Below are 27,835 nucleotides of genomic sequence, written 5' to 3' on the forward strand. Positions count from 1 at the left end.
TTTGGGACTGCAAAGAATGGTCAAAATCAACATGATGCAGAATCAGACTGTTTATTGCTTTATTTTCTGTTGGGCAGAGATATAACTGCCCAAAGAGATATAACTGTCCATATAGATTGTTAAGTTTATAAACATGAATCCAATGATCAGTATGTTATACCTTCTGCTCTGAAGGGAGCAGGCAATCTTTACATTATGCTTCTAGGGAGTCATTCTTTTCTCCACATAGACAACTGAGGCATTGAGGGTTAAGTGGTAACTTGCAGGTACAGTTAATAGCTCCCTGCATTGTGTTAGCAAAAAGCTACTGTTATAAGTTGTTTGCTCCTACCCCACTACACTTGCATAATTGGTATCTCTAGGGGAAAAAAACATGGATTTTAATAAGTGAAAGAATACATCATGATATATCTAAAAGAAAAGATTTCTTTATCTTGTCCCTCGTGAAAGAAATAACACTACATCAGCATCTTTGTGGTTGATTTTTTCTATATTGCTTTTGTTCCATCATTTTATTATATAGATTACAAATTAAGATGGGAAAGTATTCAACAACTCAAAGACACAGTATGACAACGTACCTCCTAAGAGGCAATACAAACTGATGAGTTTATTTGGTTAATTACAAGACATTCTAAGGGAAAAAAAATTCTATACCTTACCTACTGATGGAGTCTTCTTGTCAGCAATAGCTTTAGATAAGATGAAATGGGCATTGTATTTCCATCCCTTCTTCCCCACATGCTGTTGCATAAGGGAGCATTCACTATGTACCCAGTGTAGGGCATAAATAACACAATAGCAAATGAGATTCAAGTGCCCTGAGACTATTTCTGGAGGTGAATGTAGTTTTATTAAGTCCTCTAGCCTTGGAGGATTTTTTTTCAAAGTCTTTTCACAAAGGTTTGGGACTTTTATCCCATTTTCATTCTCTGAACTATAAAGAGTAGCTCATTATCCAAAGTAGTCCTGGAAGCATCAAGGTCTTCTAAATGCAACAAATGGATCCACTTGTCAGTATTTTATCTAATAGAGGGCATTAAGACCGGGGTGGGGGGCACTGAGCAAAATATATAATGTCTTCAGATATGAATTTCAGGCACTGAAAGAAGCAAAACACCCTACATGATTCATTTGTTCATTTGTTCTTCATAAGCATGTTGATACTGAATCTCTATGTTAAAAGGATGCACTGTACTGAGGGGCCTAAGATTAATTTAAAAAATCAGTATTCTTAACAAATTTTGAAAATGTAGAATTTATCTCAAAGACCTTTGTATATATCCTTTGGATTCTTTTTTGTCTTCCCAGTGTGGAGTCTATAGTCCAGGGCATTCTGAAAACCTGACCTGGATCAAAATATAAATCTTTTACTAACATTGTAGAATAGTGGAATGACTGCACATGTAGACACCAACATTCCCCTTCTATGATGTCCTAACTAGCTGACTCTCTGCCTTTTATTTATTGAGATTTGTCAGAAAGACAACTCTTTTGTGGAAAGCAAGGCAGCCAACACCAGATCTAGATTCATTATGGGACATATCAATTAAATTGGTATCATGTGATAAGTGAATTAGGGTTCCATTTCTGTGAATATAGTGCATATAGGCTGGTGAGAATGAGAGAGAGAGCTTTCTCCATGATCGCTGCCCACTTCTGAAATTATCTCTCTAAAGAATCAAAAATTACCTCCTCTCTCCTCTCCTTTAAAAAGCTATTTAAACACATCTATGCAATTTAGGTTATGGAGAGGAGGAGGATTAAGTACATCAGGCTTGTTTCTATTTCATTTGTATGGCTACCAGAATGAAACTTGGTGCACTCGTAGTTTCATGATATTTTGCTCATTCTGGTTTTTTTTTAAATGTTTAAGGTTTTTACAAATAACATTTTTAAAAAAACCAAAAGAGCTATCCTATTGAATTTGCCCACAATGACAAAAGATGAGTAGGGCATCACTTTGACAAAGGTTCACAAATATCTGGTCATTCACTGATTTTTAGGAATATATATTTTAAAATTCTCTCTCTCCTACTGAGAAGATGAACCAGCTTTCAGGACAAAAACTGGGAATTCTGGGACCTGAAGTCTAGGACAATGGAGAGGAAAACCAGCCTGTGATCGGCTATGGCAAACTATGTAATGCAGCAAATATGGCTACGCTCAGCCCCATCAACCCCATGGAGGGATAATGCTGCTTCAACAATGGGGGAAAATGGTCAAAATATAATAGAACATAATAAACTTTTCCTGGAATTAGGGTCTGTTGGTCTGTTTAGTTTTGGCCTTCCAGCATTTTGTTTCAGTTGTTTGTATCTACAAATCTCTGAATTTTGCCAAATTCTGAATTTACTGCCGGAATTTTGCACACACATGCCAAGCATTGCCCAATGTCTGGAGCAATGATTTCTCATGCCCAGTGGACACTGTGAACATTGAATTGATGGGGAAAGATTATACCCATGATCCCACAAGAAACATATGCAGTGTAATATAAATATAAAAGCATATTTTATATTATCAATCATGCAAAGTAATTTTCCAGTGACTGTAAGAACAGCCTGTAACACAACCAGCTGCAGTTCTGTAGAAAGTGTCCTGCTGGATCTCAGTCAGCAGCTAACAAATTGACCAGCTACTGATCAGGCCAGGACTGCACAAGTAGAAAAAAATAGAAACTAGGAATTAACCAACTTTAGTTGTTGTCTCTTCCGTATTTTTTTGTGATAATAATAATTACTTTCTGTTCTGCTCATTGTCTCAGTTCTTGGTATATCTTTTTTTTTCAAGCCTTATTTTCCATTGATACCTCTATCAAGTTCATCTTTCTTTCTCCATTGTCCACTCTTTGTATGTTCCCTTTGTATGTCCCTCTCCTTTGCGCTTGGCATTTAATCACTTCAGCTTTCATACCTTCTGGGGTCTCTTCCAAAGCCTCCTTCATCCCTTCTGTGAAGTTTTAATCCAAGTCATAACTGGCAACCCTTCCTTCTTCACAGTAGCTGAACTGCAAATAGATTTGTTCTTTAAATAACTGAACATTTCAGATCTTCAAACCATCTCAGCCAAATTTTGTGATAGGTTTTCATGCTGCACATGGAACACAGTACAATTTCCAATCTTGATAAACATACTACTAGCCACAAACTTTTTTTAATGAAATACCATGTCTTCTTTCAACAATTAAAAGTTAATCACATCACTTTAATGTCAAAGCATATGAAGGAAAGTATTGATATGCTACCTAATCAAGCTATTACTAAGCCTCCTGAGTATCCCAGCTGTACATAAAAGAGGTGTGAAAAATTAAAGATCAACATTTTAAAAAAGAGAAAGAAGGGGAAATGACACCCGCTGATTTCTTGTTGTGGGTTGACAGTGGCTCAGGTAGATTCAGAATAGCATTTACCCAGTATATTAGTTGCATGCTGATCAAATTTCATATACTAATCCTAAATTAAGTGTGCTTTTGAAAAGAAATACTCTCAGGATATGCCTGGAATTCTGGCAGCATAGGCTTATACAATGACTGAAGAAAAATAAACCCTATTGGGTATAGTGAGATTGATTCCCAGCTAAATGTGCATATAAGACTATAACTTAATCAGGCATGGGCAAACTTCAGCCCTCCAGGTGTTTTGGACCAACTCCCAGAATTCATAAGAGCTGGTAAACTGGCTGGGATTTCTGGAAGTTGAAGTCCAAAACACCTGAAGGGCTGAAGTTTGTCCATACCTGACATGTCTTTTAAGTCTCCATTGTAAATTGTATTATGAACATTCAGAGCAACATTCAGAACACATTAAGAACACCGAAACAGCTCTTCTGCAGTTGTTTCCTTCCAGAATATGAAGAAATGTGTGAATATTAATGTAATTATATTTTGGAAAACTGAAAGAAAAATCTCACTGATCTGTTCAGAAAAAAAAATCAGTAGGTCGCACAGCTATCTTCTGAATGGAGAGAACCACTTTCCATCTTCTGCTATAAAGCTGGCTATAGAAGTTGAACCATTACATTCTAGGGATGTAGCAAAAACTTTAGCTTTTTTCTTTGGCTGTGAGAAAGTGTTTGGAAATTGTGAAGGTGTTGAATACTATTCATAACTTAGGACCTAGTCTCTGAAAAATGTAGAAAACATTTTTTTCTACATAGAAAATAGTATTTTCTGTGCAGAAAGCAGTATTTTTGTGCAGATTCTTTTTTTTTCTGCAATATGTAGTTTCCTTCACACACAAAAACCATTTTATACACAGAAAACACTTTTTTCTGTACTGGAAGTGATATTTCTCTTAGAAACACACACATAAATCACATGTAAATTTTACACAGAATAAGTCCTGAACTCTAAAGATCCACATCAGTCCAGTCCTACTTCTCACTATTTTCTTACTATTGAGGTACATATTTTTGACTATTTTCTAAATATTTTCAGATATTCTCTCCATGCATATTGCAATCTGATTCATCACTACAAACATGGTTGAACCACAGGGATTCCATGCAACACAGTTAAAAGGGAACGGTTTGACACCATGCGCTCAAATGGGAAAATTTCCCAATTTTGTTTCTACTCATATTTAGATATATTTAAACTAAATATTAGTATTTATATATGGTTGTTTAGCTAAACATTAATATTTAGATTAAATATATCTATGAATAGAAGCAAAATTATGAGATTTCCTCATTTGAATACAGGATTTCAATCTGTTTACTTTTGACTGATATGGAATCCCTGAGAATTCAGCAAGTTTGTGGTGATTAATCAAGATTGTCATAGGGTTGTACTTGAGACCTAAATAACCTAAAGGCACCAGATCCCATCTAATCTGGGGAGTTAAACAAGGTAATCTCTGGTTAGTACTTTGAATTTTGTATCAGTAGGGCTGCCATAGGTCTGAAACAACATGAAGGCATAAACCAACAATAGCAACAACAGCAAGAGAAAAGTCATTAAGAAAAGTTACTTTTAAAAAAGCATTTAAATCTTCTTTCAAATGTGTAGTGACAGTCCTAAATAAGAGAATTTGAGGAGCTACCACTGAGAAGACCTTTCTCTTGTAGCCAATAAATTAGTTTTATAATTTGGTTTTCTTTTGTTCAAAAATATATAATTTCTTTTTCAACTAATCATCTATAAGCCTACCATTAAAATTTTAGATATGCAATAAATTGGGTGATGGATGACAGGGATACCTCTACAAGTTAAAATTAATGCAGAGCTCAAGAACCTCTATGTTATAAGAGGCATTTTAAAATTATGGATTAAACCCAGGTTATGTCCTAAAGTGCCACCATATAATACTGCACAAGAAACCTTACTGTTTTTTTTAAATGATAAAAAAACTCAAAGTCAGAACAGCACTTTGAGTTGAACCTGAAAATGCACCAGTTATGCAACTGATATAGAATTGGTTTTATATACAAATTATACTGGCTCATCTACTTAACAATCACTCCTCTGATTAGTGCAAGGGAGATCCCTAAATGAAGTGCATTAAACTAGGGCTGGATGTACACTGCCGTACAATGTAGTTCACAACTGCATTCTATGGCCAGTATAGATAGTTACACTGAATTGTATGGGTCTACACTAACTATATAATGCAATTGCAAACTGCATTATATGGCAGTGCAGATTCAGTCTCTGTCTTCCTAACTTCTGATATTGAGTACAGATGGTGAAAGGTACACCCCACGGTTATTTTTACTATGTGTACAGTATGAATATCACAATCTACTCTAATTAAGAGAGGGAGTAGTTTGACCATTTGGGGAAATCATCTTGAAGAGAATGATACATTTACATACTTATGTGAAGAATTTAGAAAAAAAAACACTACAGGTGTTCCAGTGAGAGACCTAGGGAGTGGGAAAGGAATGCTATACATATACAAAAGGACATGAATATATAGCTGTTGCACTGTCATCTGCCTTTTCACTTTGTTTAATGCTAATTAATCCATTTCTTAACTTACAACATTTTAAATTGTCTGTTAAGTGAAGAAGCAGAATATTGATTTCATCAAGTAGCTGAGAAAATCTAAGTTCACGCATTTTATGGTAAACCTCTGCTCATTATTTTCAATTCTTATATTTGTTTCCTGTAATCAACAAGTTATTCTCACGCAAAACTTCTACTTTTCTCCTTTTGAATCTGACCTTTTGTACAAGAGTCCTCTGTTGTGAAGTACTCTGTATTCTTTTGACATGAGAACACTGAAGCACTAATCATAATTTCATTGAAAATGCTACTGCTGCATACAAACTGCAGAGGGTGCAAACAAATTGGTGAATGCTATGGTGATCTTTCCAGGAAGAAAACATTGTTGTGGTAATGGTGAAAAGGGACCATAATTAAACATTACGGTCAGCTCATATAGGAAGATGGGTTTCAACTACGACATGAATGCTATTCTAATATGACAAAATTATGGTTCTTTTCTGATGCTTCTTGGAAGTTGAAGTAATTCAAAATGTAGAGGAAAAATAGGTTTGTGACCTATGTTTAAAAGAGAAGTAGCTCATTCATGTATTCTTTGGGCTTTTTCTTTATTTCTCTCCTTTTGTATTTTTCCCCTCACACACTATTCATCTTTTTTGTACTTTGGTTTCTCTTCTATTAGGAATTTTATTGCAAAGTTCAAGGATAGTGTGAAATAAGCACATTAATCTCTTGTACAGTGGAGTGGCTGGGCCAAATTCATTCTTAGTGAGCTGATGTAAATCTGGGTATCCATGCAGTTGCAGTTGACAGTGATGGAGGGGGCCTAGATGGATATCAGTGTGTTTGAATGAAGAATTTGGCCTTCTTGGTTACTACCACTGCCTCTTTGTTTCTTTCCCCTGTATATAATTGCTACCTTCAACAATAAGGAAAGGGAAATACTTAAAAACACACCTTTAAACAATAACAATTCTTTTGAGTTTGGATGTAAACACATCAGGAGATGTTAAGTATCTTGATTGTTTGAAATTATGGATTTACATCAAATTATAGATTTACAGTCAGCCTTCTATATCCACAGATATTGTATCAATGGATTCAACCATCAATTGCTTTGAAAACATTTAAATAAAATAAAAAGCAAACCTTAATTTAAGTGTGGATAATTAATAATGTCCCTGTATTCTATCTTTAGCCCATATTTTCCTTCCAATTTATCTATCCTTGTCCAAGAAATAGCAATAAAGTAAGGGATTATATTCTCATAAAGCTGCTTCTGATCATAGGGAATTAGAAAGGAGAAAGGGACAATTTGAACTGAATGCTGTGCCTTATTTTCCTTTCTTACCCAAATAATAGATGGTGGAGTTGAATAACTGATAATCCATTGACTGGGATGGAATATGCATAACTTGGAAATATTTAGGTGCCTACAGAATACATCTGAGAGAAGAAATGTGTACCCGCTTGGGAATTTCTTTCACTGGGTGACACTGTAATAACAAGACCATTGATCTTGAACTGGCAAGCTGTTGTCCCTGATTGTGGTAGTGAGACATGGTGCATGGATGACCTCACACATCACGGCAAAGAAAGTAGGGATGGCCACATCTGTCATTTCCTTCTACAATGAGGTTGGGGTTTTTTTTTTGGTAAATGTTGTTCAAACATGAAGTGAAATAAAAATCTCACACATCAAAGAAAGAAAGACTGCTTCACTTTCTGAAACAGCCCTGTTTCTGATTTAACTTACTAAAAATAGTAGTAAATATATATATATTTGTTACATTTTATCATCAAATCTATATGAAGATAGGGGGGTATAGAAATATTCAGTAAATGTTTGGATTTCTCCACATTTCTTTAGCTTACTTCAGCTTTTTTTTTCTTTTGCATTTCCTCAGCCTCATTCTGAGTTCAGTTAGCTATAAATATATATACCTATCCTACAGGTGACCTGTTATTTAATTTTTGTAGTAGCATGAGAGAGGTTTATGGTTATGATTTTCAAAGTGGTCTCTGTTCCGTCACCATTTCCATTTGATCATCTTCACAAGAACAGACTTCTGTGCACAGACATGACCCAATGTACTTACACCAAATCCACTTGGAGGGGATGAATTTCATCAGAGTCATATTGACACATTTTTCTCTTTGTAGGATGTTACAAGAGAAGAAATATACTGCTATATGAGGCTCTGAAATGGGAGGTCATGTAATTCAAGGAGCTCCACAAGTTTCCTGATCATTAACTCTAATATCCCTTTTGTAAAACTCTTCCTCTTCAACAATTACTAATCATGCTTCCTATGTCACTATTGGGGATATTCTGCATCTGGGTTCTGCATCCGGGATGTATTGTTTAAAATTTGTATAATAATGTGTGTGTGAATATGTGTAGGTATATATCTTCCAATTTCCTCAAAGTAGCACAATATTAAAACTGGAATTATTCTCCCAACATTTTTTGTAGTCTGATAGTAAATACTCCATTGTTGGAGGGAGAGGGAATGTGAGCCCCAGATAGTTGTGTTAATTACATGCAATGAGTACGCGAGGAAAGGCTGGAAATCAAATTTTGGAGCCCAAGAAGGGGGTGTGACAATAATGTGGTGTCAAGTATTATAGTATTTTCTTTTTATTAAAAATGGTGTCAATAAAAATTTAAACAAAAGTAATAATTTAGGAATGTTAGTAACATGATACACAAAGAAGTAGAAAGAAAACAAGTTTATTCCTAAAGAAAAAAATGGGCAAATTGTTCAATTACTTCTATGAAAACTGGTTACTTTTGAGATTGGAATGGAATGATCTCCCCTTAAATGCTCACCCCTCCCCCCAAAAATATGTCAAGATTTTACACAGTGTGTTGGTTTGTTGGGCACCATTAGTAAAATAAGACAGTTTGATTGCTCTCATTTCTCTACCTCTCTGTCAATCTTTAATCCTTATAATATGTCAACATTTAGAGACATATTCACTCAGATATCAACCATATTATGAAAGTTATGTATATATTTTGATTGCATCCCAAAAAAAGTTTCATCTCAACATATAGTTGGTTGGAGTCCTTTGTGCAAACCTCATAGAACCATCTGGCTAGATGTGTATCCTACCTCTGATTCAACAGGATTGATATTACAAGAATCCTATAACAACATTTATTTTGTAACAATATATCCTGTTATGCAAGAAGAAGCAAAAGGCACTCCTATCTCTTCCTTTTCTTGCCATAGTCAGTGTCAGCCAGCTTCGCTGTAGCCCACCATATGTGAATGACAATATAGGTGAAAAGAAGTGATATCTGTATCAAGAACGCAAGGGTCATCCACCAGAACTACAAGGCCCGAAAGATATATGTAAGCTCAGGCCATACAAGAAGGTGAAAACAAAGAATTTATTTGTTTACTTATTTACTATATTTGTATACCGCTCTTCTCAGCCCTAGGGCGACTCAGAGCGGTTAACAATAGCAAAATTTGATGCTCAAAAACATCATAAAACAGTTAAAACAATTAAAAAGAGTAGCATAATAAACAGTCAATATAAATCAATAAGCGTCTCATAGTTAAAATCAAGATCCAGTCTCATCGTCCATTTGTTTCATATTCCTATGTTCGTTACACTGCCTATTCAAATGCCTGCTCGAACAACCAGGTTTTCACTTTCCTCCAAAATGTCAACAGGGAGGGGGCCAATCTAATATCTGTAGGAAGGGCGTTAAACAGCCGAGGGGCCACCACTGAGAAGGTCCTCTCTCTCGTCCCCACCAAATGTACTAGTGTCGCAGGCGGGACCGAGAGAAGGGCCTCCCAAGACGATCTTAACACCCTAGCTGGTTCATAGGAGGAGAAGTGTTTGGACAGGTAAGTTGGGCCAGAACCCCACTTACCTGATGATGATGATGATGATGATGATGATGATGATGAGTCAGTTGAATTCTTTTTATGTGCATTTGCCTTAAGAGAAAATATATTTAGTAAGTAGTTGTTGCTTAATAAGTTCTGGGTGAAAGTGATGAGCCCCAAATAACCTAGATCAGTGATTCTCAACCTGTGCATCCCCAGATGTTTTGGCCTTCAACTCCCAGAAATCCTAACAGCTGGTAAACTAGCTGGTATTTCTGGAAGTTGTAGGCTAAAACACCTGGGGACCCACAGGTTGAGAACCACTGATCTAGATCAACAGAGACAATGTTCTGGAACAGCTGTTCCAGGAGCTCCAGATTTATTTGCTATGTTTAATGTTTGTTTGCAATCCCAGGGTTGGGATTTTGCGGCAGGGTGGCTTCCTGTTATAGGCTGCAATCATAGGGTAAGCCACCTGCCAATTATAGTTAGGTTCCCTGGTCCTGCCCCTTCTTGAGTTTTTGGAGGGAAGGGGCCATTTTTCAGTCAGTCACACAAGGAAGCCAGTCTATAGGACGCAGATCAGCTAGTCCCGTAGGAAAGGCTTCATTCCTCAAAACCTTCCAGGGAAATAGAAACAGCCATCCGGGGTCCATCCAGCGACCATCCAGGGGTCATCCAGTGACCATCCAGTTCCAGGGATACGGAAGGAAAAGGTCCCAAAGGCTCTGGCTGAGAGCTCATAGCCTCTCAGCCTCACAGCACCAGAGGGGAAAACAGACCTGAAATTCCCACTAGACAGCATCGTAGAACCACAGAAGTCCAGCTGCTATATCTTCAAGCCTCAGCCGGTAAGGTCTGCTCAATACCCAGACGCACGTGGATTTCGGTAGCAGCACCCACGCCGACTAGGCATAGATAGAAAGCGGCCTGGGAGGGATTATAAAGAGTTCTTCCTTATGCTGAGATAGTACAGTTAAACCATGTTAGTGCCAGTCTCTTAAAGACTAGAATAGTAAAGCCTTGAAGTATCGTTGAAGATTTGTTCCTTAATAAAGACTTTGTTGTACTTTTAAAGACTCTAAAGCCCATTACTTCTGGAAGTCTCTAACAATCTCTCTTTGGGCATCCCGGCTTCCCACTGGGTTTAAAGTGTGCGTCCTGTAGAATAAAGGCATTTTGTTCGGACCCAGTGGCGACAGAACAGACAATCTCTACAATTTTCCTGACTTCAGGCATAATCGTTGACAAAGTTTATGCAAAAGAGAGAAGGAGTTCCTAACAGCTGGTCCTTCTTCCGAGGGGGGGGGGTATGCTGGATTAAAGGTCAATGTTTAACAAATATTGATTATTGTATGGAAGAACTGGGATCCTGTGTTCCACCATCTCATTTTAAATAAGGATCTTGGTTTGGCGAAGTAAATGAAGAACTAATTTTCAAAGAGGCCAAAGATGCCCTGACAAATTTGTGAACATCTTGCACCTCCTCCATGATGACATGATAGCAACAGTCTTGGACAGCAATGGCTCCCAAAGTAACCCATTTAAGGTGGAATTAGGTGTTAAACAGGGATGTGTTACTGCCCCAACCTTATTTTCCATTTTCATCACTATGATACTGCACCTTGTTGTTGGGAAACTTCCCACTGGGTGGAAATCATCTATCATACAGATGGCAAGCTATTTAATTTCAGCAGACTAAAAGCCAATACCAAAGTCACAACCTCCATTATAGAACTCCAATATGCTGATGATAATGTAGTCTGTGCTTATTCAGAAGAAGACCTAATCAGTTACTGTCATTGTACTACTTGCTGCACTGTTTGTTACTTTTCTTATTTTTTTCATTTTCATTTGGTTTACAGAGGGCAAACAGGATTCATAATGAAATGGCATAACACTTGAAACACTGCTATTAAAATGCCTCTTTTAACAAGCCTGTTAAAAATAACTTCTTCCGAGTGACTAGAAAATGAGCTAACTTTGCTATCACTTATTTTGTCACTTTTGGAATGCAACTTTCTTGTGCCGTTTCTCTGCCAGATACTTCTGGCTTACCATATTTTGCATCTCATTACTTCTATTACTACTACTACTACTACTACTGGTATTATGTTTATTTATACTCCACAAAGGAGATTCAAAGTGGTTTCTAAGCAATGCTATACCCTGATACAGAATTTTGAAAGGATGAAAATGCATATGAGAATCTTTGACAATAAAATAGATTGATTCTAACGTGGCCTGTACTTAGGAAATAGTGACTCAGGAAATAGTGTGATCAAGCATGTTTCATTCAAACCAGCTTTCCAGTCCAGAGAAAATTTGTCTGTTTTCCCACAGACATCATCTGCCACAATCCTCCTGTTTACACATGTTTTAAATTCAAACTGAACACTCAAGCATGTGTGTGTGTGTGTGTGTGTGTGTGTGTGTAAAGGGAATATGTTCTTAAGCAAATAGAGAATGACATGTATACATTTTGCAAACATCTTGGAAACATGAGCATCTTTTTTAGGAGTTGACTGTGCGAGGATATCAAAGAATTCAAAGCTTTTTTATTTGTTTCTTTTTTGCCATCTGCCACATCTCGTTCAGACATTGGGTTTCTTTCATTCTTCTCTTTTGAGTGACACACTGGAAGAAAGGGAATAGAAGACCTTCTTCTCTGACAAAGTCAAAACAAAAGCATCATCTGGAGACAGGTAAAACACACTGCTTTAAAGTCAACCTAACCCATCTTCTTGCTGCACAATGTTAACATGGCATTTATAAAACGAGTGGGGAAGATGCAGAAAGCAAAACTGATGTTATTCTTTTTGTCTTATTGTCACAAAATAAGCCACTTCCTGTGAGTTACGCAGCCGAGGACAAATGTAATCCTGTTGCTTTAACCTTTCTTTCTTTTTCTTTCTCGCTCTGTTCTTGAGAATGGTGAAGTGGGGGGGAAAAAACACAAAATGCAACATTTAAAGGTCAGCTCTGCATCGCTGATGGAGATGCCTGTGGAACAACACTCCTCCTTCAGAATGTGGCAGAAAAGTAGACTGCTTCAGTTTTGGAGCAGATGGCATTTACGCATTTATGATGGGGCCAGCAATGCTTGCGAGACGTTAGGAACAGGGCTGGTGCCATGCCTCTTCTTCTCATTACTCACATGGAATTCAACTGTGTTTACAACATGAGTGGTGCTTGTTCCTGAGTTAATTCAGAGCAGAAAAGCAAGTAGCAGGCAGACACTATCTCAGAAGCAAGCATGTAGAATTCCAACAGCAACTACTTCCCAAGATAAAAGATTAATAAACCAGAAACCCTTTAACACTACTCAGTTTAGAGCAGGGGTCCTCAAACTTTTTAAACAGAGGGCCAGGTCCCAGTCCCTCAAACTGTTGGAGGGCCGGATTATAATTTGAAAAAAACATGAATGAATTCCTATGCACACTGCACATATCTTATTTGTAGTGCAAAAGACACATAAAAACAATACCATAATTAAAATGAAGAACAATTTTAACAAATATAAACTTATTAGTATTTCCATGGGAAGCGTGGGCCTACTTTTGGCTAATGAGATAGGATTGTTGTTGTTATTGTGTGGTTTCAAGTCGTTTCAGACTTAGGTTGACCCTGACCGAGGGCTGGGTAAATGACCTTGGAGGGCCGCATCCGGCCCCTGGGCCTTAGTTTGAGGACCCCTGGTTTAGAGAATGGAGTTTCAGCATTATCTGTATGTCTGAATCCTATAGCATTGTGAAGTTTGAACTTAGTTGGTCATTAGAGCTCCCTGGCTATGAATTCTAAATGTTCTTTCATAAACTGCAAACATCAGGATTGTATAGGACAAATCAAGGAAAATAGAGTTCAGCTATAATGCTATGGTTGTGCAATGCCCTTAGGTGAGGGTAATGCCCCCATCCATCTGTAGGTCTGCCACAAAAAATTCAAACCCTCAAGAGCAGATATTTAGGTGATACAGATGGAGGACAGATGAAAAAAAAAGTCTTACCACACCAATGGTGAGGAATTGGCAAATTGCTGTATTTGGTACAAGTACAGCTGATTCACTTTTCTTCATTAAGCTAGTAGTGATATGAATTTGTCATTTCTAGAACTCCCAATAGAGAAAATGAGGATTGCATTTTAACCAATTTCAGCTTTTTATACAGTTTTAGGGATGATATCACTTATATGGTGAGTGATAGGTAATTGTTTCTCCTTTTATTCAAACATTTAGTCCATAGCCTGAAGGGACACCAAGAGGGAAATCTTCCTTATGGACATGTGCAAGCATGAACAAGGAGAAACAGCCATTAATGTCACATATGGACTAAAAGCTCTTTCATTCTATGCAGTCATTCTAAGTGTAAAAACAGTGTTATGACATGTGGGTTGTTAAAAATACTCATTTCATGTCTCCTGTTTCAATTTCCATAATGAAAGGACTCATTAGTTTTATCACCCCCCCCCCCCAAATACTAAAGCAATTACTGTGACTTATTCTTATAAAATAAATTACCTGCCAAGAGTAATTTCAAAACTAAAATACCATATTTAATTAATGCTATCATTAAGTTTAAAAAGTAAGTAAACTACATGAAAACCCTTGAACTTGTTTTGACTGTGTAATAGGAAAGATGTCTGCCATTTTGACAGGTGGTGTATTACTGAAGGAAATTGCCTTTATGTTTTACCAACCATAGATTAATGGAGACCCAGCAACTGTCTGGATTGTACTGAAAAAAACCTCACTTACAACAGCAGCTTTTGTCAGTAGGTCTGATGTTCACATTTACCTATCTCCTCAAATAATTTCAGCTTGGAACTGAATGAGAGTTTTATAGTTATGTAACCAAAATAAAAAGAGTACACTTTAGTACACAATGTGGTTCTGTTTTGGCTTAAAGTCCAATGCTGTCAAGTTTTTCCATGCCTTTTGTTCCTCTGCCATGGGTTTTCTGGAGACAGTATCAATTGGATCACTGGTTTCCAAAACTCCATGGCATAGTATCATTTCCAAGTGGCATCCGGAGAGAGAATGGCAGACAACAGCATTGAATATTATATTGCCTTTGAATTTTTCTGAGCAGGATATTTCATGATGATATAGTGTGGTTGTTATGGGACATATGAAAGATAGCTGTTAATTTGCAAACAAATTATTCTAAGGAACCCAAGAAGCAACTGTATATATGGACATCATCTGATGGCCAGTATAAAAATTAAATAGTCTCCATAATTGGAGTCAGAAAATAAAAAGCCTCCATCATGTCTTCAGAAACATGATGAGGAATAGATTGTGGTACAGACCCTGAACTGCTAATAACAAAGAATAGAGTAAAGCTAAATTAAGACACAAAACTAAATATTGTGCTGAAATATCACCTGAAGATTATTTTTGTAGAATTTAAAGATATTAGGCATTATTACGCCTAATTGACCAGCAGCCAGAAGAACTCATGACTAAAGGACATTCAAGTTAAAGGGAAAAGATACTATCTGGAATACCAAAAAAGACACTTTAATGGATGGCAGGTTTAATTCTTAGAGCAGTTGAGGGCAGATATGTATCAAAAATAAAAGGTGACAGAAATTGAGTGAAATCTCTAAATGCAACTGTTCAAAAATTGTGTAAGAAAACTACTATAATAATCAATGCAGAGATATTAAAGGTAACAACAAAAAAGGACGAACAAGAGACTTCTTCAACAAGAGCTGATAAATCACAGGGCAAATTAAACCAAGAGTGGGAATGCTCTGAGGAAGGAGATATGTAAACTAAACTGGATGAAATAACATTAAACAATTTAAAACATGCAGATGGTGCCATACTACTAGAATAGCCAATGATTTACATAACTATAAAGTAGACAATGAAGAAATGAAATAGTTTAGCTTGAAATTTTTCCATTCCTTGCCCCACGTATTATTTAGAATAAAAACTACAGTCAAGATATCAGAAAAAGAGTGGAAGGACAGATATGGTGGAACTAGACTTGGTTCCAAAGTGTACAGATATGTCAGTAAATATTAAAGTTAGGATAATGCATGTGTAATGGACTCGTACTTGGTAGGCCGAAGCCGAAGCCTAGAAGTCAGTAAGCCAGTCTCCATGTTAGTGAGGGAATACAATGAGAGGCAGATCAGCAGAGGGGAGGAGCTCGGCTATCCCAGGATTGGCTAGGACAGATGGTAGGAGCTGGAGCTGTGAGTGTGAAAAAGGCAGGCAGCTTCTGACACAGAGAGAGATTGGATTTTTGATCTGAAGGGTAGTGGATGGATTTCGAGTGAGCTGAAGTTTTCCTGAGGGAGAGTGTTTAAAGGCAGGTGTGTCTATAGAGAGTGGCCTGGAGGGTCGATAGCCACCTGTGAACTGGTGTGGGTGTTAATACACTAGTTGTTTTTACTATCTAAGGGACAGTGTATTCTAGGGAAGCTAGATACTCTGGGGGACAGACAGAATTGGTCTGTCAGAGGGAATTTGCTCACGTTGACAAAAAGATACCCAGTTGGGGAGTCCAGCAAGCTTGTTAGGACCCAGAAACCATTTGAGAAGATTGTGCTGTGATAACCAAATACGCTTGTGTACTCAAAGAAGGATTTAGTTGTTTGTTCCGGTATATAAATAAACTTTGTTCTAGTTCAACTTTCAATAGAGCCTCCACATTGATTCATTCCATTAGATCTGTTCCAGTAAATTCTAACATCTTTTTACCTCAAACATTTTAAAGGGAATTAAAGGAAGGGCTGGGGAGCAACAAGCTTTACCTCAGGCCTAACATCAAGATAATTTTCTCAAATCCATTTGAGTGGTGGCAGTAATTCTACCAATGCACATTCACGTTTCCTCAACACACATCGAGCTTTGTGACAGGATTGTGTTGGTGTCCAGTTGGAGCCTTAGTAAATAAAATCCTTTACTCTGATCCTTCAAATTGGTGGCCAGCTGTGGGCAATATAACATCTGAAGGAACGTGTGGGTGTGTGTGCTAGGGAATATATTAGTTAAGTATTATTCCCCTGGGTCCTGGCTAAATTACATTGGTGGCAGCGGTGGGATTGGAAAGGAAGGTTCCCCCCTGTCATGTGCAATAAGGGACCCCTCGTTCCTTAACTTACATTACAGCATGCGATCCTATTTTCCATTTCTTAGTTTGGTTGTGAGAGTTGGACAATAAAGTAAGTGGATAGGAAGAAAATAATTTCATTTGATATGTGGCCAAAGACTCGGGCCATTCCTGACAGGGCAGTCTCAGCATGAATGCTGAAGTTGCCCAGCACTATTAGCCACTGTGACTCCAGCATCATCCCTGAGATCATCCTGGTTAGTTCAGGAAGGCAGACTGCTAAGCAGCATAGTGAGCATGGTACCAAGAGAATCACTCTTCCTTCCTGGCACGTGATCAGGGAGATGGAATCACAATAGACCACTGCAAAGCCCCCCTGCTTCACAGAAGAACCTGGTGGGTAGATTTGAGAGATTACCTCCTCCCCCTCACCCGCAATCTCATTCAACCAGATCTCTGTAAGGCTAGGTCAGCATGCTCATCCAAAATCAAGTCCTGGATGGCAGGTCCCCCTCCCCTCCCAATTTACTGAAGTACATTTGACAAGAACCACTTTCAACACAGGGGAACTGTCACTCTAGCTATACAAGCTTTTTAATCTGGAAATGTTTGGGGGTAATAAGCACCCTGTTTCACTCTCCAGTTTGATAGCATAAAGATAATCTCCTTCCTCCATATCTCTCTTTGTCCTGTATGACTCCAATGGCTGTCCCATGGATTTCTGCCCCCCTTTTCTCCTCTGGAAAACACATTCTTCCTATGTTGGGCAGGCTAATATATGCTAATAAAAACAAACTATGTACACCTCTGGCAGGCAGATGGTAAAAGCAGGCAAAGAACTTTATCTTAGTCAGGAAAAGGGATAGGCCCTTGCTCTCATCCCACCCCCATGATGGCTCCCCAAAGGGGCAACCCTCTTTTGATGTCACCCCCTTTGTCAGCAGACCCATCATTGGTGGAGCCGCCCCTGCAAGAGTCATCTTTTTATGCCCCATGCTTTAATAGGAAAGATAGGGCAAAAGGTGGTCCCTTTGTCCCTGTAGCATCACCACCACCACCACCACCACCATCTAAGGAGCTTTAAGTCAAAATGATATCTCTTTATCAGTTCTGATCCCGCCTCTTTCTTATTCTTGATGTTGCATATATCATAATTATCTTATCATAGATGAAAAATGCATAATACAGTGATGTCAAAGGTAAAATTTTCTTCCATAAGGGCAGAAGAGAACTGGTGGTTTTGGCTTCATGTCTGAGAGTTGAAAAAGCATATCCATGCCTCTTGTTATTGTACTGTACATCAATTTAACCTAAATCATTCAAGGCCAACCATTGTACAGATTTATATATTTTTTTCTTTTTTTAAAAAATAGATAAAATATCCTAATGGAACAGGGGTCCCAAAACTATATGCAACATAAGTAGAGTTTAGGACCCATTTCTTATGAAAATTGTTTTTTATAAATATATAAATAAATATTAATAAGTAAATATAAAATTTGGAATTTGTCTTCAGTTAGAACATGTTCCCATTAATGCCAGATAATATTTCTAGCATATTTTATTGTTCTTTATTTAATTGAATCTTGTCATACTATTAATATACATAATATTATTGTTGCAGTTATTGCTAGAACTACAAGCAATAGATTCAACATATCTAGGGAATACTATTTATTTGCAGATTGCATCTAGAGTACATTGGGAGTATTAGTATTAATATTTCATTTATAGCTTGTAGTTCCGTATTAGATTATAGAAGTAAATTCTGATAAATTGTCCATCAGGCCGTCCCAAAGCAATAAGCAATGTATCACGCTACTAGGAAAGTTGAATTTAGATCTGTTAGCTATATATCTGGACTATAGCTAAATAAGGCAAAAAACCAGGAAGAATAAAAGACATGTGTGCTATACAACTAATTGAGACAATATTAATAAATTATTTGCAATACTGCAGAATACCAGTTGGGAATTAGAAAAGGCTGTAGGATAATTATAGTGCCAGTGAACTGCGAAATATAGTTCAATCATACAAAACATACTCCTACCTGCGATGGGTTTAAAATAAATTACTGTTAAGGAATAGCAAAATTGTCTTCTATGGTCTTAGGGTGTTCTGCTTCTACATACATAAAGCATTGTTAAGCATTCAAAACAGATTTCCTTTCAGATAATACATTTATTAGAGGCAAATGAAAACTCTCAGATTAGAAGAATTACTTCAACAGGGGCTGTTTGAATTTTTAAGTGGGGATGATTCTAAAAAGCATGAAATACAGAGATTTTTGTATGTACACATGTGCATTTCTGTAGGATATACCATTTATTTTAAGCTTTCAGGTAGATACTACAATCTTTCTCCTCTTTCATTCTGTTATTGTTCTTCAATTCACTCTTTCCTTTATCATATTTCTTTTAAATTCAAAATGACTCTCAAAATTGAGCATTCAATCTTTGATACTGTTTACTTTTGATTCATCTGAACAGCACAACCACTGTGGCCCCATCTACACTGTTATATAAGGCAGTTTTATAATCCAGTTTAACTGCATTGAACTGCATTCTATAGGTTTACATTGCCATGTAATGCAATTCAATGCAGTTAAACTGCTTTATGAAACTGTACAATATGGCAATGTAGGTAGAACCAATGTCTGCAGGACAAATATCTACAGTTTCATGTATCCACATTCAACACAATATGTCTTCTCTGGGCATTTTCTAGGAACCGCTTCACATGCTCCGCTGGAATCGCAGAGTAAAGCAGTCGATCCCAGTGATTTTGGCAGTGCCCACCCAGGGGGCATGGGGACCTGTCACCCCACACCATTCCGGCTTCTCCCCTACCTCATCATATGGGGAGAGGCCTCAGGAACCCAGTTCAACCCATCTTTCCCTATGGAAAAACAAGAAGCCTCCCATCATGTGCCGCTTGCTATTTTTTGGCAGCGGAAGGGGGTTTTTTTGGCACTTTGACCACGTAGCTGCCTCAGAAGTACTTTTCCAGTGTGTGATGGCAGCTGGCAGCCTCCATTGCAATACTGCAAACACAAAAAAGAAGAAGAATCTGCTGTCAATTTTTACCCATGTGAAGAGGTCCTAGGTCCTCCAGCACAACACTATGTAATTCATGAACTAGAAGCCCTTCGTTTCAATAGGCTCACTATTAGCTATGGCTCTGGATATCCACATAAAGTCTCAGAATTTTTCATTCTAATATGTATATATAGATTGTGGAGAAAAACAACCTTACTGCTCTGCTAAAACCAAACAGGATTAAAATGCAATAGGTAATGTGAATTTTTCTGCTAGTTGTGATGTTCCACTTTGCATACTGTAATATATATCTTCTTCTTTATCAGTTGCTGTAATATTAGATAACAAAGACACTCCAGACAAAAACCAGAATGTACAATGCCCAAACCAAATTCATGGCACTCTCACTCCTTCATTTTTGAAAGTAAAATATCCTGTTGATCAGAGTGTGGTCCCTTCTACACTGACCCTAAATTCAGACCCAAGCTAGCAAGCCAGATGCTGGATAATGCCTGACTGCTATTCTCACAGAGACTCCTTCGTCCACCATGAAAGCAGTAGGAAGCCACTATGTCCAGTGATGATAAATATAACTCAGATGTGCTGGGCAACCGCTCTAGATGTCTCCATACCATGCCCCTTGTATCATCGTGGTCTTGAGCCATGACACAAGGAACAGAGTGGGGTATTATGCAGAGTGATGGCATGCCAAGGTAGAAGGAAGAGGGAGAGGAGAAAGCCCCCCTTCTATGCCCAATTCTTCTCAGCACTCACCCCTGCCTGACATAAGAGCAAGTGCCAGGGAAAAGATAGGTAACATGCTGTGGTAAGAGACCAGTATGATACTTGGGGGGGGGGGGGAGATACTAGAGAAGGATTTGGACTTTCCCCTGACTTAGGCTAACATGGGGCAGGACTGTGTTAATGTGGCCTTGTCCTGAGTTACCCTGGATCAGCTCTGTGTGGCATGTAGCTGCCAAGGACAGATCAGTATAGATATTCCTTATGACATACATAACAGCTGTGTCACAAAAGTTGCATTATGTACATATATCTGTAGAAGGCTAAACAACATACCACTGTCATTTACAGGACAATCTCAATTGATAACTCTTTTGAACCAACCTCCATCTTCAAAACAAGGTAAAATGATCTAAACTGACTTCTGTAGGCATGCTGGCATTCATACACTATCTTCAAACTTGATAAAATGGGATCTTCTTTGGAAGATCATAGAATTCTGCCAACAGTTTAATGTCAATATCTGTCATTTTGCTTGCTCTGTACTAATTATGCATCTGTAGCAGTTTCCTATTTAACACTCATTTCAGTTGTAGTTTGTCCTTTGCAGTTTCTTTATATACCTTCTGTATACACCTTCTTCTCCCTGTCTGGATGTTGCTTATTGAACCCTGAAACCATAAAGGGAATTTTACCACTTGAACTGCTGGTAAAGCATCTTGTCATTATCCACTACTTTCTCTGGCTGCTTTATTAAGTAAATTTTGTTGCAACTCAGAATAAAGTAAAAGTGGAAAGAAAGAAAGATTTTTAAAATTATCAAAATATGCTTATATTTATTTGTTTTATATCAAGGAACCTCAGCAAGAATAATTCTGGAACCTATTCTACATAAAAATCACTCTTGGTTGTTTTGAACAGATAAGTCAGCCTTTTCTGTGCAGAAAATATGTTTTTAATTTTAATCAAATTTTATTTTATTTTTAGGCATTTAATAATTGCCTCTATGTAAGCCGCCTTGAGCCGCCTTGAGAAAAGGCCAGGTATAAATAGAGTAAATAAAATAAAATAAAATAAAATAAATATTATTCCTCCATGAAAATACCACAATTGGTTACATTTCTTTTAAATTTGCCTGTGTCTCATTTCAACTAAAAGCAGATTTTTCTGCATAAGAATCATCTTTTTCTTGAAGGAAAATAACATTTCCACTACCTGTCTGAAATTTAGTTGGAAGAGTCACCTGTTTTAATGATACAAAAACTTCAGACTATACGCACATATGTTTAAAAAAGGCCAAAATTATAGGCCAAGATCCAGTGTTGTCTTGGTGGAGTACAAAGTTCTTGGGCGTAGATCTGTTTTATTACTCTCTTTTGAATAATGTCACTCATTTCCCAAGATACCTCCTACAGGTAAAAGAGAATCCTTCAGATTTGCCATATGAGTCTGGTGATGATATTACCACTTGGGATTTCCAGGAGCATGCTTTCTTTTTCACATGTCCGGCAAATTTTGTGGAACTGCCATCTCCCCCCTCCCCCCTCCACCTTAGTTGTCAGTATAAAGTCACCCTATTATCTATCAATCAATCAACCTTTCTTTCCTCCTACCTTCATTTCTTTCATCTGTTAAAACTGGATGACTTTTTCAGGCCAAAACAAGGAGATTATATCTCCTAAATTACATTGAAATGGTAATTCAGGAGTTTTTATATAGAAACTTCAGATTATTAATTTGTAAAGTGAGTTATTTAGATTTTTGGTAGAATTAGATGAAATTTGTCAAGATCATTGTCCTTTCTAAACAGAATGAACTTTCTAGGTTTCTGATTAATAGGTACATTTTGTAAGTACAGTCTGTATTGCTTAGGGTTTCAGAAACAACTACGACACGTTGTCCCTCAATATGTGTGTATTTGTGTTTTGTAGACAATTATTAAGTAAATCACTTATGGCATAGAGGCAGGTTTAATTTAGAAGTTGATGGCATTCCAACAGTGTTTTATTTCAATTTTCGAGGTATCTTAAGTTTGATATCATTTATGAATAGTAGCAGAAGGAGAAACTTGCAAATCACTGAGTTTTATTCCTGATTGTGTATTTTAACCATTGAACTTACAACTTTCCTATTTCATTTACTTTATGAAAGGTTTAGGTTAGGACAGGATTTTATTTGCAACTGGAATGAATTTAAATAACGAAGGACACAGATTTAGAAGTAGATATGATATGTACTGACAAGAAACACAAGCCAAAAACTCCATAAAGGTCACCATAACTATTTAAATATTTTGTTTGCTTGGGGGTTTTTTTTTTTTTTTGCTTGGAAGCAGAATACTAGCAAAGAGTATAGAAGAGACACAAAACATGTTTATACATTGCTCCATTGTGATTAAGGAGCTCTGATAAAATGATTATCTTAGAATAGACATTATATTTGTTCAGCACAACCCAGCCCTCACTTCTACCTCATCCTAAATTTGTGACACATGTGGAAACCTTAGAAATAAATATTGCAAATTTTAGAGACTCATATTCACTTTGTAGCACTTTGGAGAACACTTCAATTGCTTATAAGAAATCTTTGATGAAACATTATTTTGTACAAGACTTGGGTTCATCTTCAGGAAGACTCTTTTAGTTCCTTGTAGCCTTCTTGTTTTGTTCTTGGATGATGCAGAGGCCTGGTTGTGATGGTTACCTTATCATATGCCAAGTTTAATTCTATTGGCCTTGAAAAGGTACTCTTGAGTGAGCTCATCCTTACTTTTGCTCTTTAGGAGTCTGAAATCAAATAACTCTTTCCAGCTCAGACAAACAGTAAGCACATCCCTGACATGTTCTATTTTGAGCATGATTATTTCATGCATAGAATACATGTGCAGATTTCTCAACCCTCATAACAGGTTGCCACTCTGTGAGTGAAAAAGTGTATAGCACAGGACTATGTCCCCTTTGTGCCCTGTGAAGATCCTTCTTCATTGAGTCCATGTGTTACTTTGAACTGTTAAAATAAACTGATCAGTTCTACATCTATACAAGCACAACTTTCACACATCCTGAATACGTAGATTCATGTTGATGTGTGGCTTCAAATAATTTCTCACTCAAGGTGACTCTAAGGCAAAACTTCCTTGAGATTTTCTTGGCAAAATTTTCACAACCATATTTCTCTCCATGAACCAACCCGAGCTCTTCGATCTTTGGGGAAGGCCCTCCTTTCGCCCCTGCCAGTTTCAGAAGCTTGTCTTGTGGGTACAAGGGAGAGAGCCTTCTCCTCTGTGGCCCCCCGACTCTGGAACTCATTGCCCAGAGAGATTAGGAAAGCCCCCACCTTAGAAATCTTCAAGAAGGATCTCCAAACCTGGCGTTTCTATTGTGCCTTCGGAGAGTAGCCACACAACCATACACTATTGCTCCCTTCAATGTTTTTGTTCCTGGAGTATACTTCCCCCGCTTGTATGAAGGCCTGTTTTTTATGAGCTCTCCCTTACAAATAATCTGCTCCTCTTTAACCTCACCCTGAGTTTTAGCATTTTATCTTGCACATGTGGCCCACTCATTGCCATTGTGATTGTGAATATTGTATTTTTATATTGCTTACTGTATTCATATGTTTTATGTATTTCACTGTGTTGTCATTTGTGTCTTTGGTTTTTATTTTGTTGTAATTTGTTGTTTGGGCTTGGCCTCATGTAAGCTGCCCTGAGTCCCCATTGGGGGAGATGGTGGTGGGTATAAATAAAGATTATTATTATTATTATTATTATTATTATTATTATTATTATTATTATAACCAAAATGTGGATTTTTTTATAATTCATCCACATAATTTTGTCAATATATCATGAAATGTGTTTTTGAAATGGCAGACTGCAAAACTCAAAATAACTTAGATCAGACATGAATTGCCTCAAGATTAATTGATTTTTCTACCATTCCCAAATTCCTGCCTGTTCAGATTGGTCTTTCTTACAAATTATGGATATAAATTTCCATAAAGTTATTTTTTAACAGACAAGAAAAATTATTCTACCAAAAGTTTTCCTCAATGTGAGAAAGCAATATTTTTTTAAAAAATATATGTTTGTCATTTGGGATATAGTTATTCCAAAAATGCATGCAATCTGGTATTAATAAAATATGCAGTTTTCTATACAGGCAGCTTGTTTTTTGCACAGAGCATGTCACCTTATTAGTAAACAAACAAACAGATAAATACATATCTAATACATGATAAGTCCTGAACTTTGAATATTATCTCATTATTCATCAATTTGCTTTCTTTTGTTATCCATCTCAAATAAATGAGGACAGAATGGCCAATTTAAATGGATGCATAATATTTCTTTAACTGTTGCAACTGATTTCCTCAACATCTCCAGCAAAAATGCTGAAGAGAAAAACAGAATACTTGAAAACGCACACTTTTTATGGCATTGATTAATGTCTCTTATTTTTAAATAGGCACAATTCTTTCCTTTCTTTCTAGGTTTTATACAATGGCATTTTGAAACAATAACAACTTGAAATCAGCATCTATGATTAAGTTGTCTGTTTTCTTCTTGAGTGGGAAAAGCTAAACAAATGAGCAGCAAATTTGTTCAAAGTTTTTTTATTTTCTTTTTTTCAAAAAAAAAGATGAATGAGAGAATTTTGAAGACCTTGGTGATAAAAAGTGTAGAGTAAATTATCATGTCCAATGAAAGATTGATTTCAAGCTTGTTTTTTATACAGGTCAGGGGACTAGTCCTCAAGTGAAAAATATCTTCTTATATGTAATCTTATATGATAGAACACGACTTCTTATTATATTTTGTTTAAGTACTTGTTTCTGACAGTGGACAAATGTCTATGTGCAGGCACATATGTCCCAATATCAAAGAATTTTGTTCCATTCATGACTTGACCATCTTTCTATTCTGTCCAAAATGTGAGTGGAATTGGCATTTAAGATGCCGATTCTGCCCATATTTTGGGTCTAGACAGGGGGCTGAAACCACACATTTCTGGAAGGAGAAAGCCAGATGTTTACCCATACTGATTTGCATTCAGCATGGGTGAGTATGACCATCACCCCCCCTGTCCCCAGTTTTGCCCCAAAACTTACAGTAATGAAATCAAGAACTTTATAGGGGAAAATCCCCCTTCACACACCAAAACTCCCTGGTGTCCTTTCTAAGCTCCAGGAACTCCAGGCAAGTCTCATGTCTCTGTATGCAGGCTGTTTCTGTAACTTTTGGGGTGGAGCAAGTCAGGAAGGGGGGGGGGGGTGCTGGCACATCCATTCCTCCTTCCTAGCTGATCCCAGGAGACAGTCTCTACTGCCTCCATACCTGAAAGGTGTGGGTCTTTTAATAATCAGGTCTATTCCATATTGAAACAGAGTAGCCTGCAGCATCATTTGGATGCCTCCAGCTAAACCAGGGGTCCTCAAACTTTTTAAACAGAGGGCCAGGTCACAGTCCCTCAAACTGTTGGAGGGCCGGATTATAATTTGAAAAAAACAGGAACGAATTCCTATGCTCACTGCAAATATCTTATTTCTAGTGCAAAAAACCACTTAAAACAATACAATAATTAAAATGAAGAACAATTTTAACGAATATAAAATTATTAGTATTTCAATGGGAAGTGTGGGCCTGCTTTTGGCTGATGAAATAGGATTGTTGTGTGCTTTGAAGTCATTTCAGACTTAGGTTGACCCCAAGCGAGGGCCGGGTAAATGACCTTGGAGGGCCATATCCGTCCCCCGGGCCTTAGTTTGAGGACCCCTGAGCTAAACAGTTATGCCACATTATATAGTTGTCTAGATGGGACTTGAGTCAAAGGGGAGGCAGGATAACAGGTTTGGAGCTTGTAATTTAAGAAACAACTTTCCAAAAGTCTATTTTTCTAAGTGGCGTTAGCAGCAATGGTACAAATCTAAGAGTAATGCCTTTGTGAATTCAGAAAACATAGTTAGTACACCAGTTTTGTCCATCTGTTCATACCGTTTTACAACATAGGTACAATACTTAAGACTGCTCAGGAGAGATTTTATTCATCATTCATTATCATTCAGTTTCAACCAATTTGGGAATGACTATTTTTCCCTGGGGGTGCTTAAATACTTCTTACGTTGCACATTAGTCTCAATTGCCTTTGAGAGAGTCTGCATCTCCCAATTGACTTCCAAACACACTACTATGGAGGAACTAATAAATACATGGGGTGTCTTCTTCCAGGATCATGCCAAAATGAATTTCATGTAGAATACATAGTAAGCCAAGCCACCCCAATATCCACCCCTCTTGATTGAAAATATATCCCACCTTTTATATTTGATATGGTGACAATAAAAACCAACAAAAATAAATTTAATTGCATTCATATTAATGGATGTTTGCCTTCAAGTTATTTCCAGTTAATGGGAACCCCCAGGTAAAACTGTCACAGTTCGGGGAATAGTTAATACAAAACATTTTTAAAAACATTTTGCATTAATTATTCAAAATCTGTCAAATGGTGTCCCACCATTTGGAAAGAGCCCCACTCCTACTTTCATAATTGGATTCCGTGTATATCACATCAGATATACAGTAAGCAAGACCATCCCAAATATACCCCAAGCAAATGTAGAGAAGATCCAATAAATAAATATTTGGGTTGCCTCTGAGGCTTCCCTAAAATTTCACATACAATGTGTAGCCTATATTTTAAGTCAGGTTATTTCACAAAGTTTTGGTGGAAATGTATCCTGCTGTTTCCCCAAATAAACAAATGGAAAAATGTATTGATTTAGAAAAAAAATCGGACATGTCCTAGCTTGCAGCTGGGTGTAGTATTGATCCAGAAAGCTATCTATCAACATTTTCTACAGACCCTTGATTCTTCTGTCCTCTTTTCAACACCTTAACCACACTTCTTGCTAAAATGTCTATCCTGAAAACTTCTCTAGCTGTACCACATACAGCCTTTGGGGTCCTGTCCAATTGAACATCTTGGAAGACTGCCCAGCCATTTATTTTTAAGAAGTCTAGATCTTCCTGGTACCATCTGCCCTACTACTAAAATATCTGTGGTACATTTCAGCATAGAACATCACTTTACACTTTAAATGCTATTTTGCCTCACAACATTTGCTGTCTCAACTTTTAGCTCCAGTTCCATCTACTATTAGTTGCTGTTACATAAACGTCTAGAATGG

Source organism: Anolis sagrei, chromosome 3, assembly GCF_037176765.1.
Source record: "Anolis sagrei isolate rAnoSag1 chromosome 3, rAnoSag1.mat, whole genome shotgun sequence".
Classification (NCBI taxonomy): domain Eukaryota; kingdom Metazoa; phylum Chordata; class Lepidosauria; order Squamata; family Dactyloidae; genus Anolis; species Anolis sagrei.